This window comes from Pseudophryne corroboree, chromosome 3 (assembly GCF_028390025.1).
Source record: "Pseudophryne corroboree isolate aPseCor3 chromosome 3, aPseCor3.hap2, whole genome shotgun sequence".
NCBI lineage: Eukaryota > Metazoa > Chordata > Amphibia > Anura > Myobatrachidae > Pseudophryne > Pseudophryne corroboree.
The window spans coordinates 175393094-175408791 of NC_086446.1; the positions used below are offsets into that span (position 1 = coordinate 175393094).

The 15698-nt window shown below is 46.6% G+C and overlaps 1 protein-coding gene across 6 annotated transcripts in view; it reads left to right on the top strand.

Annotated features, from left to right (window-relative positions):
* RASSF4 (Ras association domain family member 4) overlaps positions 1-15698 on the top strand; it is a 467259-nt gene that overhangs the window by 17111 nt on the left and 434450 nt on the right. For 4 of the 6 annotated variants that reach the window (XM_063958615.1, XM_063958612.1, XM_063958620.1 and 1 more), the window contains one exon: positions 1852-1948. The gene's annotated coding sequence lies outside the window, so the exon portion shown is untranslated. The remainder of the gene's footprint in view (positions 1-1851; positions 1949-15698) is intronic. The other 2 variants (XM_063958617.1, XM_063958614.1) reach the window with 1 other exon arrangement.

Here is a 15698-nt window from a genome sequence, read left to right on the forward strand (position 1 = left end):
TATTTTAAGTTTCTGAATAAGAGAATCCCAATTTTAAGTTCCAGTGCTGCTCACCTCCCTGCCTCTCAATCACTACTTACAATCAGCTGACCCACTGCCAGGTGCATTTTAATATACTTCACCACTGCACAGAAACTCCCTTTTGATGTCCACTTTAATGGAAACTCTATTTTCACCAAGACCTCCGCTCAGCCTGTATTAGGTTAAGTGTTACCGCTTTGGAGGCCGGATTCAGAGATGGGTGCAATGTGCTGATGCTGCAGGAGGTGTCTTGTGTTAATAGACTCCTCCTGCAGACTTCAGTGATAAGATGCCATGTCTAAGGACCAGTGGCACAAGTAGAAATATTTTCTAAGTGGTACTGAGTGCCGAAAATGGGCGTGATCATGTGTTGTAAGGGTGTGTGGCCTCATGCTGCCAGTGGGAGTGGCTACATGACACTAGCGGCGTGGCCACATGACAGCCCCTTTTTTTTGGGGGGGGGGGGGGAATCTGGAGGAAAGGCTAAAAATATATAGTAATGCCTCCAGTATAATAGAAATATATAATGATACCTCCAGTATAATAGAAATATATAGTAATGCCCCAATTTAATAGCAATATATAGTAATGCCTCCATTATAACAGGAAAATACAGCCACGGTCGCACTCCCAGTAACTATGACAAAGTGGGAAGAGCCGTCATGCTGCCAAGCACCATGGTCTTGTTGCTTTGTGGCACATTATAATTGTGGTAATGGCAAAGTGTGTGTCAGAGGGTACTCCGTACCCGCATACTTGTACCACTGTCAAGGACACAGTATCGAGTCACTCTGTGAAAACATTGTCCATCTAAATAACCCTCAAGTTACTTAGGGTGGCCAGTGTTTTCACTCTGCCGGGGCCATGAAATCTGCAACACACTGCCATTTTGTAGAACAGTCCTTGTTGCCACCCCCAATCCGCTTCCAAAATGGACATGCTGCGAGAGACAGCGCAGGACCCGTTCTGCGCATGTGCAGTCCACCCACCAACCGAGTGGTGCGCAAACCCAACGGTTACACTGAATCAGGCCCAGGGAGGAAACGGAGCGTTGCGTGGGTGGGGCAGAGGCGGACAAACGGGGGCGTGTCGGGGGCATGGCCACGGCAGCTGCGTGATGTCACACGTAGCCGCTGCGATCAAGAACATGGCAGCAGGACTCCTGCGGGCGAGTCCTCAGTTTCTGCTAACAAGCAGAAATTGTGATGTGTTCGCAATTTCTGCTTGTTCAACGTGGGGAGGTGCCGGTCAGCATGCTGGGCGGCCTTGCCCATTGTTGGGCGGCCCCAAGCATGCGATCCAAAGGATTGCAAATTCTGCTATTTAGCAGAATTTGCATTCCTTACTGAATTAGGCCCTGTATGTGGGATTGGGAATCCGAATTAGGGGGGGGGGGGGGGGGGGGGGGGAATAGAAGCAAGAACAATTTTGATTAACTCATTATTCATTATTGTCTGGTATGCACATTCACTCATTTGTATTTTAGTGTACAATTTAATAACAGTCCGGATGGCACCACCACTTGTTTTTCGGGGCTATGCGCCGGAGGGCGGCATGTGGGCCCCTTCACTGCGGCAGGGCCTGGTGCATTGCATCGGCTGCACCGCCGCATAGTTCCGCCACTGGTGCCATGGGTTTGTTTACATTTCTTGCCTGCAGTTGGATTCCCCCTTAGTCTTTGTGTGTTGTCCTTGTATCATGTACTGTATATTATATCTGAAATAGTAAAAAAAAAAAAGCAAGTGTAATTATCTTCTTTGAAGCAGTCTAACTATATTAATCTAATTAATTGCACTTTAGTTAACTTTACTGTATCACCCATTATTCTAGGGCTTCTTTTTTGTGGGACAACAGAACTCTACAGGTGTTGATGCATTGTCTCAACTGACTCCATAGGATCAGAAGGCTTTGGTTCATTACAGGGTAGGTAAGTACAGTAGTTTCCTGTATATTTTAATTATGCATACTGTTGTACTGTTATTGACAAAAGGCCATAACGTTGGGTCATATATACAGATATGCCCCTCTTCATCTTTACATCCGGCAGCAGCTATTTATGGCACATTTGCTGTGAATAGTGTTCCTGCGGCTGAGCGCGGGCATATGTGTACACACCCGCGTTCTATAGGAATGCATGGTGCATATGCACGCCGCAAATAATTGTGGCAGGATGGTGGGAATTCGCTGCCACATTGCATACACACGCAACAGGTGAGTTCATGTAGGATGAGAAAGAACATATCTGTACAGTCATGTTTGTAGTTTTTGCTGTGTTCGATATTTAATGGCAGATTCAATTAACCTCCAACTAGGTTGCACAACTATTTGCCACGGGTGAAATCAGTAGCTGCAACTTTTTGTTATTCAGTTCGATATCTGCGTTAAGTTAATGCGGGTTTCAGTAGGAGAAATCCGTTTTTACACACCTTCAGACAACTATGGAAAAGGCCTTATTTTAATGTAAAAATGTCCGAACCTAGACAGGGGCGAATTTAGGGGTCAGGCCACCCATAAGGACAACATTATTGGTCACCCCCATCATATCACTGTCCCCCTTTATTTTGAGAACTCCCAACTGCCACTGCAGTACCAGCCTCACCCCTTCTCCACCACCATGATTTACTGTCCATTGCCCTTTTTTTTTTTTTTTCACCAGTTACAAAATAAAAAGTTGTAATAAAAAAATAATAATCACCAGGCCTCATCTGGTTATCCGCCTAGCAGTACTCTCATGCAAGTGAGCATGCTGTGCCACCCTGCAAGCAAGTGTTACCCTTATGGATGTGATGAATGAGGAGCAGGAGGAATTATAATGATGAGGAAGAAAGAGAATGAGGAGAAGGGGCTCTACCATAGCGTAATGTGTATAAGTGGGACTACTGTGGTGTAACGTGTATAAGGGGATCTGCCAAGACATAATGTGTATAAGGGGCTCTACTGTGTATGGCGTAATGTGTATAAGGGGTTCTAGTGTGTGGCATAATGTGTATAAGGGGCTCCACCATGGCATAATGTGTATAAGGGGCACTACTGTGTTGCGCAATGTGTAATAGGGGTGACTACTGTTTGGTGTTATGTGAATAACGGACATTATTGTGCAGTGTAATGTGAATTGGTGCTGTTATATGGCCACTCCCCTTCCCCACGAGGCCACTCTCCTTTAGCACATACTGTCCCTATTTTGAATATGGGAAAGGTGCACCAATTCTCTTTCTAGCACAGGGCACCAAAATGTCTTGTTACTGCTCTGCCACTTCCAATGAATAATAATTTATTTTGAGATGTTTAAATAGCAGATTACTCTTAATAAAGTAAATAAAATTATTTCTATAATGATATACGTGATATAATAATCTTTTGTGGAATCTTCTTTTCCTAGTGACTAAACAATTACAAAGTGCTTTGCATAGTATAAGCGGTTATTCATAGATTGTAGCACAAATTATCTTCCTTATGTGACAGCTTGGACATAAACAGAATATCAACATTTTAAAACTCCAGGATTGATATTATTGGTATAACAACTGATATAATTTAAGTGGACCTGGCATGACACTAGTAGCCTGATAAACAGCCACATGCAAAACCGAAGCTCCCGGAGATGAGCGAATTGTTTGCTACTACACATGTGCAGAAATCCCTAGAAACTCCTACGGAACATTCGTTACACAGTGCTTCCACACAAAGACGCTGTTGCTTCTGATATTTGCAGTATCTAGTGTTCCCGTTAGGCTGTTTCAGCAGGGCAGCGCTCCACTCAATCAGCCTTATGGTGGAGCCTTGCTAAAACAGCCTGCCCTCTTCTATCCCCACCCACTGGCCACAATGTCTACAGGGGTGGGAAAAGTTTTGGTATAGCGCTTGCCGTCGGTGAATAGATGCCATCTATGCATGGTGAGCGAAGCGCTTAGGGGCAGTCCGTAAGTGCTGGGCACACCCCCAAGAGTGACGAAGAGTAACATAACTGTTATATAGCGCACTAATAGGTTAAGGAATAATGTTATCAGAATGTCACTGGTTTGCTGCTGAAGTATTTGTGTACACAGATACTCAGACGTTCACATTGGAGGTTGGTGCAAGTTTTGATGGTGCAATAGATGGTGGTGTCTATAAGGGATACGGTCATTAGGTCGACAACACTTAGGTCGATAGTCATTAGGTCGACCACTATTGGTCGACATGCATTAGGTCGATATGGTCACTATGTCAACATAAACAAGGTCAACATGGAAAAAAGTCGACATGAGTTTTTTACTTTTCTTTTCAATTTTTTTTTTTACTTTTTCATACCTTATGATCCACTTGGACTACGATTGCGAACAGTAACCTGATGCGAGGAGACATGGTGCACTAATTGGGGTTCCCCATCACGTTATGAAGAAAACACCAAAAAAAGTAAAAAACAAACAAACATGTAGACCTTTTTCCATGTCGATTTTGTTCATGTCGACCTAGTGACCATGTCGACCTAAGTGTGATCGACCTAATGACCCATACCCGTCTATAAGATGCACCATGCGATATTACAGCATCTATAGTCAGCATCTCAGTCCTTGCTTACCCATATGCACGGATGTACACCACCAAAGGCTTTGTAGCTGCATTTGCATAGAGTCACAGGCTGGCAACCGCCAGAAAGCACAGCTGCCCGAAGAGGCTAATTCTGAGTTGGGAACCAAGGAAAAAGAAAATATAACTTTGCATGTGGGCAAAACCATGTTGCATTGCAGATGGGGAAGATTTCAAATGTCCAGATAAATTTACAGCTAGGAGGGGTGTGTCCTGGGCTACATGCAAAAGCAGATAGTGTTACCCTGCATGCAAAAATAAGAAACGTATCTACACCTCTTGCATTACAACATGATTTTTATCACAGACTTGGCATTAACCAAATCTCTAGTCTAAGATGAACAACAAAGCAGTAGCTCAATCTCCAAAACCATAACCTTCCCAAGATGACTAGTACCAGATGGAAGGACTACTGCTTCTTTTAGAAAATTTGATACAGTCTATTTTTACTCGTACAAGTCAGTGTGACCTGTGCGCTGGGGAAAAAAACTTATGTCTGAGAGCAGCACTAACTGTTCAACTTAGAGCAGGCATGTGAAACTTGGGTTCTGTAACCATATTTCTAAATCACACTCGGGGCCCAATTCAAGGTTGATTGCAAAAGCAAAATCTTCCTCTAATCGGCAAAACAATGTGCACTGCTGGGGAAGGGGGGGGGGCAGAAATAACATGTGCAGAGAGAGTTAGATTTGGGTGGGGTGTGTTCAAACTGAAATCTAAATTGCAGTGTAAAAATAAAGCAGCCAGTATTTACTCAGCACAGAAAAAAATATATATAACTCTTTCTGCACATGTTCCCCCCCCCCCCCCCCCACTCTTGTGCACATAGTTTTGCCCATTAGAGGAAGATTTTGCTTTTGCCCTCAGTACAGATAGTTGTTCCAATGGTAGATGTTTTCAAGTACGCATACATCAAAAGCTGCACAGCACATTTGTCCCGCTGTGTAAATACTAGTGATGAGTGGGTTCGGTTTCTCGGAAACCGAACCCCCCCGAACTTCACCCATTTTACACGGGTCCAAGGCATACTCGGATTCTCCCGTATGGCTCGGGTAAACCGAGCGCGCCCGAACGTCATCATCCCGCTGTCTGATTCTCGCGAGATTCGGATTCTATATAAGCAGCCGCGCGTCGCCGCCATTTTCACTCGTGCATTGGAAATGTTAGGGAGAGGACGTGGCTGGCGTCCTCTCCGTTATTGTTGAACTTGATTGTGCACTATTGCTTAATTGTGTGGAGGGCTGGGGAGCAGCTGTATAATATAGGAGGAGTACAGTGCAGAGTTTTGCTGATCAGTGACCACCAGTTATCCGTTCTCTGCCTGAAAAAAACGCTCCATATCTGTGCTCAGTGTGCTGCATATGTCTGTGCTCACACTGCTTAATTGTGGGGACTGGGGAGCAGCTGTATTATATAGCAGGAGTACAGTGCAGAGTTTTGCTGACAGTGACCACCAGTATACGTTGTCTGCCTGAAAAACACTCCATATCTCTGCTCAGTGTGCTGCTTTATTGTGGGGACTGGGGACCACCAGTATAATATTATATAGGAGGAGTACAGTGCAGAGTTTTGCTGACCAGTGACCACCAGTATATAATATATAGCATTACGGTACAGTAGGCCACTACTGTACCTACCTCTGTGTCGTCATTAAGTATACTATCCATCTAGATTCTATACCTAAGGTGCATTTCAGTTGTGCAGTTTGCTGGCACAGTGACCACCAGTATATATAGCAGTACGGTACGGAAGGCCACTGCTCTACCTACCTCTGTGTCGTCAAGTATACTATCCATCCATACCTGTGGTGCATTTCAATTGTGCGCAGTATATATAGTAGTAGGCCATTGCTATTGATAGTTACTGGCATATAATTCCACACATTAAAAAATGGAGAACAAAAATGTGGAGGTTAAAATAGGGAAAGATCAAGATCCACTTCCACCTCGTGCTGAAGCTGCTGCCACTAGTCATGGCCGAGACGATGAAATGCCATCAACGTCGTCTGCCAGGGCCGATGCCCAATGTCATAGTAGAGAGCATGTAAAATCCAAAACACAAAAGTTCAGTAAAATGACCCAAAAATCAAAATTAAAAGAGTCTGATGAGAAGCGTAAACTTGCCAATATGCCATTTACGACACGGAGTGGCAAGGAACGGCTGAGGCCCTGGCCTATGTTCATGGCTAGTGGTTCAGCTTCACATGAGGATGGAAGCACTCATCCTCTCGCTAGAAAAAAGAAAAGACTTAAGCTGGCAAAAGCACAGCAAAGAACTGTGCGTTCTTCGAAATCACAAATCCCCAAGGAGAGTCCAATTGTGTCGGTTGCGATGCCTGACCTTCCCAACACTGGACGGGAAGAGCTTGCGCCTTCCACCATTTGCACGCCCCCTGCAACTGCTGGAAGGAGCACCCGCAGTCCAGTTCATGATAGTCAAATTGAAGATGTCACTGTTGAAGTACACCAGGATGAGGATATGGGTGTTGCTGGCGCTGGGGAGGAAATTGACAAGGAGGATTCTGATGGTGAGGTGGTTTGTTTAAGTCAGGCACCCGGGGAGACACCTGTTGTCCGTGGGACGAATATGGCCATTAACATGCCTGGTCAAAATACAAAAAAAATCAGCTCTTCGGTGTGGAATTATTTCAACACAAATGCGGGCAACAGGTGTCAAGCCGTGTGTTGCCTTTGTCAAGCTGTAATAAGTAGGGGTAATGACGTTAACCAGCTCGGAACATCCTCCCTTATACGTCACCTGCAGCGCATTCATCATAAGTCAGTGACAAGTTCAAAAACTTTGGGTGACAGCGGAAGCAGTCCACTGACCACTAAATCCCTTCCTCTTGTAACCAATCTCCTACAAACCACACCACCAACTCCCTCAGTGTCAATTTCCTCCTTACCCAGGAAAGCCAATAGTCCTGCAGGCCATGTCACTGGCAAGTCTGACGAGTCCTCTTCTGCCTGGGATTCCTCCGATGCATCCTTGAGTGTAACGCCTACTGCTGCTGGCGCTGCTGTTGTAGCTGCTGGGAGTCGATCGTCATCCCAGAGGGGAAGTCGGAAGACCACTTGTACTACTTCCAGTAAGCAATTGACTGTCCAACAGTCCTTTGCGAGGAAGATGAAATATCACAGCAGTCATCCTGCTGCAAAGCAGATAACTCAGGCCTTGGCAGCCTGGGCGGTGAGAAACGTGGTTCCGGTATCCACCGTTAATTTAGAGCCAACTAGAGACTTGATTGAGGTACTGTGTCCCCGGTACCAAATACCATCTAGGTTCCATTTCTCTAGGCAGGCGATACCGAAAATGTACACAGACCTCAGAAAAAGACTCACCAGTGTCCTAAAAAATGCAGTTGTACCCAATGTCCACTTAACCACGGACATGTGGACAAGTGGAGCAGGGCAGACTCAGGACTATATGACTGTGACAGCCCACTGGGTAGATGTATTGCCTCCCGCAGCAAGAACAGCAGCGGCGGCACCAGTAGCAGCATCTCGCAAACGCCAACTCGTTCCTAGGCAGGCTACGCTTTGTATCACCGCTTTCCAGAAGAGGCACACAGTTGACAACCTCTTACGGAAACTGAGGAAGATCATCGCAGAATGGCTTACCCCAATTGGACTCTCCTGGGGATTTGTGACATCGGACAACGCCAGCAATATTGTGCGTGCATTACATCTGGGCAAATTCCAGCACGTCCCATGTTTTGCACATACATTGAATTTGGTGGTGCAGAATTATTTAAAAAACGACAGGGGCGTGCAAGAGATGCTGTCGGTGGCCCGAAGAATGCAGGCCACTTTCGGCATTCAGCCACCGCGTACAGAAGACTGGAGCACCACCAAACATTCCTGAACCTGCCCTACCATCATCTGAAGCATGAGGTGGTAACGAGGTGGAATTCAACCCTCTATATGCTTCAGAGGATGGAGGAGCAGCAAAAGGCCATTCAAGCCTATACATCTGCCCATGATATAGGCAAAGGAGGGGGAATGCACCTGACTCAAGCGCAGTGGAGAATGATTTCAACGTTGTGCAAAGTTCTGCAACCCTTTGAACTTGCCACATGTGAAGTCAGTTCAGACACTGCCAGCCTGAGTCAGGTCATTCCCCTCATCAGGCTTTTGCAGAAGAAGCTGGAGACATTGAAGGAGGAGCTAAAACAGAGCGATTCCGCTAGGCATGTGGGACTTGTGGATGGAGCCCTTAATTCGCTTAACCAGGATTCACGGGTGGTCAATCTGTTGAAATCAGAGCACTACATTTTGGCCACCGTGCTCGATCCTAGATTTAAAACCTACGTTGTATCTCTCTTTACAGCAGACACAAGTCTGCAGAGGTTCAAAGACCTGCTGGTGAGGAAATTGTCAAGTCAAGCGGAACGTGACCCGTCAACATCTCCTCCTTCACATTCTCCCGCAACTGGGTGTTAGGGTCTCCTGCTCTGTGCTGCCACGTCGTCATGGCAACCGGGAGACAAGTGCTAGCGGAGTAACCTGAGCGTAGCTGATACTCCGGTTCGGGTCTTTTGCTGTGCACGGGGATCCGGTGCTGGTTTTTGTGCTCACAGTCTGTGAGGTCTGAGTGGGGCGTGGCCAGCACCTGCTATATAAACCCTCTTCTCAGGTTAGGCAGATGCTGCTGAATCTTTGTTGGTTAGTCAGTTCCTGAAAGCTAGCTAGTACTGTGTAAACTTTGTATTTGTTTGTTGCTTACTGCAAATAGGCCTTGGGATTTGGTATTACACTCTGCCAATCCAGACCTAGCAGTAAGACTGGAGTCAGTCGTTTAACCTGCTGGGGTTCTTTTGCTACTCTGTGAACCTAGCAAGTTTGCGGCTGTATTCTCAGACTTGCCTGCCAAAATCCTTTCTCCCTGTGCAAGGTGTTCAGGTGTCAGTTTAGTGGCAGTAAGCTGAACCAGTGCACTGCAAGTGAGGACTAGGATTGTGGAGACTCTCCTTGTGTCTATTATTCCATCTCTGACCAAGGAGTTTACTGCCACACCCGTTGGTAACCCTTTAGGGTTTTGCTGTTGCCCTTAGCAACAGCATTTCGGGTTCTCTACGTATTAAATCACTACATCTCGCTTCTTTCCATCTGAGCATTCCTAATACTAGGGAGACACCCAGTTTCTTAGCCTTTGGGCTTCTCTGTTCACTTTGTGTTTATTTTGTTACCCTATCACCTTCTGTGTATGTAATGTCATATTCCCCAGTCTGTCTGTGAGTTCATTTGTTTTGCATCCCTCACCGTTCAGACACCAGTATATTCCTGCTGGCACTGGTGTGCATAACACTGGGGGTGCGAGGAAAAGGCTAAGAATTCCGAGCCCACCCGCTGGCGGTGATGCAGGGCAGTCTGGAGTGAGTGCTGACATCTGGTCCGGACTGAAGGACCTGCCAACGATTACTGACATGTCGTCTACTGTCACTTCATATGATTCTCTCACCATTGAAAGAATGGTGGAGGATTATATGAGTGACCGCATCCAAGTAGGCACGTCAGACAGTCCGTACGTATACTGGCAGGAAAAAGAGGCAATTTGGAGGCCCTTGCACAAACTGGCTTTATTCTACCTAAGTTGCCCTCCCTCCAGTGTGTACTCCGAAAGAGTGTTTAGTGCAGCCGCTCACCTTGTCAGCAATCGGCGTACGAGGTTACTTCCAGAAAATGTGGAGAAGATGATGTTCATCAAAATGAATTATAATCAATTCCTCCGTGGAGACATTCACCAGCAGCAATTGCCTCCACAAAGTACACAGGGACCTGAAATGGTGGATTCCAGTGGGGACGAATTAATAATCTGTGAGGAGGGGGATGTACACAGTGAAAGGGGTGAGGAATCGGAGGATGATGATGAGGTGGACATCTTGCCTCTGTAGAGCCAGTTTGTGCAAGGAGAGATTGATTGCTTCTTTTTTTGGTGGGGGCCCAAACCAACCAGTCATTTCAGTCACAGTCGTGTGGCAGACCCTGTCGCTGAAATGATGGGTTCGTTTTTCTTTCATTTTTTTTTGCATCATGTGCTGTTTGGGGACAATTTTTTTGAAGTGCCATCCTGCCTGACACTGCAATGCCACTCCTAGATGGGCCAGGTGTTTGTGTCGGCCACTTGTGTCGCTTAGCTTAGCCATCCAGCGACCTCGGTGCAAATTTTAGGACTAAAAATAATATTGTGAGGTGTTCAGAATAGTCTGGAAATGAGTGGAAATTATGGTTATTGAGGTTAATAATACTATGGGATCAAAATGACCCCCAAATTCTATGATTTAAGCTGTTTTTTAGGGTTTTTTGTTAAAAACACCCGAATCCAAAACACACCTGAATCCGACAAAAAAATTTCGGTAAGGTTTTGCCAAAACGCGTCCGAATCCAGAACACGGCCGCGGAACCGAATCCAAAACCAAAACACAAAACCCGAAAAAAAATATCTGGTGCACATCACTAGTAAATACAGAGTTTCCGTAGTGATTGAAATGCTTGCAGGGGTTAAAGTGGTCTGGAATGAGGCGGAACCACGTTCCGTTAGTTGTAATTGACAGCGGAACCTGTTCCTTCTCCACCCGCCCACCTTGCCCAGCCACAGCAATTAAGCATATACAGCGGCGTGCCTGGCATCTCACACACCTGCCCCGTACCCAAGCCATTACTGTGCATAGTAATACATACTATAGTGTAGGCCACGGCTGGCACTTCACATACTCAGAACAAGGAGGAGGGCGATGAACGCCGTGAGCAGTACCTCTGACCAGACACTGCACTGCGGCTGTCTCAGCCCCAGTTCCCCACCATGGCTAATTACATCCATGTCCTGCCCAGCTCTCCGTGGAGCTGACCTTGCTGGAGAGCAGCAACCGGAGGGGACTATCACCATGTAGCTGCTGTGGGAGCTCCCGCCTGACTGGAAGACTGAGGAGGTCACCATCCAGGTGCTGGCTGTGTCCAGGGGATAAAGGGTGTGTATATGGGGGGGGACAGGGGAAGTAGGGTGTGTATGGTAGGGGTAGAGGGATACGGAGTGTATGTGAGGGACGGGGAGTAGGGTGTCTGACATTATGTGTGTAAGTGGCACTACTGTAGGCCTTATGTGTAAGGGGCACTATGCTACTGCTTTGGGCATTGTGTGTAAGTGGCACTATGCTACTGCTGTGGACACTGTGTAAGCAGCACTATGTTACTACTGTGGGCATTATGTGTAAGGGGCACTATTACTGTAAACATTGTGTATAAGAGGCACTACTATATTGCATAGCGTGAATAAAGGGCACAACGTGTGGTGTAATTAGAAAAAGGGAAAATATGGTGCTGTTCAAGGTAACCAATAAATTACAAAGATAAACATACAATTTCACATTTGTATTTTTCCTCTTTGTAAAAACTGAAAAATCTGAGGTCACACATGACATAGGGGCCTCCTGTACAACGTGTTCTTTCAAAAGTGTTGTCAGCGTTTATCAGGTGTATCACGTGAGTCAGGCATGTGGTAACTGTAACACTACTACTGGCACATACTACTCTGCTTTTACTGGGAAGGCTGGGCGGAAAGGACTCTGCGTTGTCACAATCACACGTGTGTCCTAGCACATACTGGCTGTTCTACAAGGGGAAGGAAATTCCACTTCCTTGCCCATACTTCACGCATTCAATTGTTATGACTGCAAAACAGCTAGGAAGAGTTATAACACGTATATGTCACATCTGCATGCTTGCAGAATATATAGGTGCATCACATTTGATTTTATATACGCATAATTATACACTCTCCGGTCTTTTATCATCTTTACCTCCGTTTTTACAAACTTTTTTAAAATAAGAATTTACTCACCGGTAATTCTATTTCTCGTAGTCCGTAGTGGATGCTGGGAACTCCGTAAGGACCATGGGGATTAGCGGGCTCCGAAGGAGGCTGGGCACTCTAGAAAGATCTTAGACTACCTGGTGTGCACTGGCTCCTCCCACTATGACCCTCCTCCAAGCCTCAGTTAGGTACTGTGCCCGGACGAGCGTACACAATAAGGAAGGATTTTGAATCCCGGGTAAGACTCATACCAGCCACACCAATCACACCGTACAACTCGTGATATGAAACACAGTTAACAGTATGAAACAATAGAGCCTCTCAACAGATGGCTCAACAATAACCCGATTTAGTTAACAATAACTATGTACAAGTATTGCAGATAAACCGCACTTGGGATGGGCGCCCAGCATCCACTACGGACTACGAGAAATAGAATTACCGGTGAGTAAATTCTTATTTTCTCTAACGTCCTAGTGGATGCTGGGAACTCCGTAAGGACCATGGGGATTATACCAAAGCTCCCAAACGGGCGGGAGAGTGCGGATGACTCTGCAGCACTGAATGAGAGAACTCCAGGTCCTCCTCAGCCAGGGTATCAAATTTGTAGAATTTTGCAAACGTGTTTGCCCCTGACCAAGTAGCTGCTCGGCAAAGTTGTAAAGCCGAGACCTCTCGGGCAGCCGCCCAAGATGAGCCCACCTTCCTTGTGGAATGGGCATTGACAGATTTTGGCTGTGGCAGGCCTGCCACAGTATGTGCAAGCTGAATTGTACTACAAATCCAACGAGCAATAGTCTGCTTAGAAGCAGGAGCACCCAGCTTGTTAGGTGCATATAGGATAAACAGCGAGTCAGATTTTCTGACTCTAGCCGTTCTGGAAACATATATTTTCAGTGCCCTGACAACGTCTAGCAACTTGGAGTCCTCCAAGTCCCTAGTAGCCTAGGCACCACAATAGGCTGGTTCAGGTGAAACGCTGACACCACCTTTGGGAGAAACTGGGGACGAGTCCTCAATTCTGCCCTATCCATATGGAAAATCAAATAAGGGCTTTTACAAGACAAAGCCGCCAACTTTGATACTCGCCTGGCAGAAGCCAAGGCCAATAACATAACCACCTTCCACGTGAGATATTTCAGATCCACGGTTTTTAGTGGTTCAAACCAATGTGATTTTAAGAAACTCAACACCACGTTGAGATCCCAAGGTGCCACAGGAGGCACAAACGGGGGCTGACTCTGCAGCACTCCTTTTATAAATGTCTGAACTTCAGGTACTGAAGCTAGTTCTTTTTGAAAGAAAATCGACAGAGCCGAGATCTGTACCTTAATGGAACCCAATTTAAGGCCCATAGTCACTCCTGCTTGCAGGAAATGCAGAAATCGACCTAGTTGAAATTCCTCTGTTGGGGCCCTTTCGGCCTCACACCATGCAACATATTTTCGCCATATGCGGTGATAATGAGTTGCTGTAACCTCTTTCCTGGCTTTAGTAAGCGTAGGAATGACTTCCTCCGGAATGCCCTTTTCCTTCAGGATCCGGCGTTCAACCGCCATGCCGACAAACGCAGCCGCGGTAAGTCTTGGAACAGACAGGGCCCCTGCTGCCGCAGGTCCTGTCTGAGTGGCAGAGGCCATGGGTCCTCTGATATAAATTCTTGAAGTTCTGAGTACCAAGCTCTTCTTGGCCATCCACGAGTATCGTTCTTACTCCTCGCCTTCTTATTATTCTCAGTACCTTTGGTATGAGAGGCAGAGGGGAGAACACATAAACCGACTGGTACACCCACGGTGTTACCAGAGCGTCCATAGCTATCGCCTGAGGGTCCCTTGACCCGGTGCAATATCTTTTATAGCTTTTTGTTGAGGCGGGACGCCATCATGTCCACCTGTGGCCTTTCCCAATGGTGTACAATCCTATTGGAAGACTTCTGGAGGAAGTCCCCATTCTCCCGGGTGGAGGTCGTGTCTGTTGAGAAGATCTGCTTCCCAGTTGTCCACTCCGGGAATGAACACTGCTGACAGTGCTAACACATGATTTTCCGCCTATCGGAGAATCCTTGTGGCTTCTGCCATCGCCATCCTGCTTCTTGTGCCGCCCTGTTGGTTTACATGGGCGACTGCCGTGATGTTGTCTGATTGGATCAGTACCGGCTGGTTTTGAAGCAGAGGCCTTGCTGGCCTCAGGGCATTGTAAATGGCCCTCAGGTCCAGAATATTTATGTGTAGGGAAATAACCTGACTTGACCAAAGTCCCTGGAAATTTCTTCCCTGTGTGACTGCCTCCCAGCCTCAAAGGCTGGAATCCATGGTCACTAGGACCTAGTCCTGTATGCCGAACCTGCGGCCCTCTTGAAGATGGGCACTCTGCAGCCACCACAGTAGAGATACCCTGGTCCTTGGAGACAGGGTTATCAGCCTATGCATCGGAAGATGCGATCCGGACCACTTGTCCAACAGGTCCCTCTGAAAAGTTCTTGTATGGAACCTGCCTAATGGGATTGCTTCGTAGGAAGCTACCATTTTTCCCAGGACTCGCGTGCAATGATGCACCGCTACCTATTTTGGCTTCAGGAGGTCTCTGACTAGAGATGACAACTCCTTGGCTTTCTCCTCCGGGAGAAACACTATTTCTGGTTTATGTCCAGAACCATCCCCAGGAACAGTAGACGTGTCATAGGAACCAGCTGTGACTTTGGACTGTTTAGAATCCAACCATGCTGTTGTAGCACTTTCCAAAATAGTGCTACCCCGACTACCAACTGCTCCTTGGACCTCGCCCTTATAACGAGATTGTCCAAGTACGGGATAATTACAACTCCCTTTTTTTGAAGGAGTATCAACATTTCGGCCATTACCTTGATAAAACACCCTCGGTGCCATGTACAGTCCAAACGGCAGTGTCTGGACTTGGTAATGGTAATCCTGTACCACAATTCTGAGGTACTCCTGGCGAGGATGGTAAATGGGGACATGCAGGTAAGCATCCTTGATGTCCCAGGATACCATGTAATCCCCCTCGTCCAGGCTTGGAATAACCGCCCTGAGCGATTCCATCTTGAACTTGAATTTTTGTGTTCAAGGATTTTAAATATAAAATGGGTCACACCGAACCATGCGGTTTCGGTACCCCAACCCGTGTGGAATAGTAACCCCGTCCTTGTTGAAGTAGGGGCACCTTGAGTATTACCTGCTGGGAATACCGCTTATTAATTGCCTCTAGCACAGCCTCCCTGCCTGAGGGAGTTGTCAGCAAGGCATATTTTAGGAAACGGCTGGGGGGAGACATCTCGAATT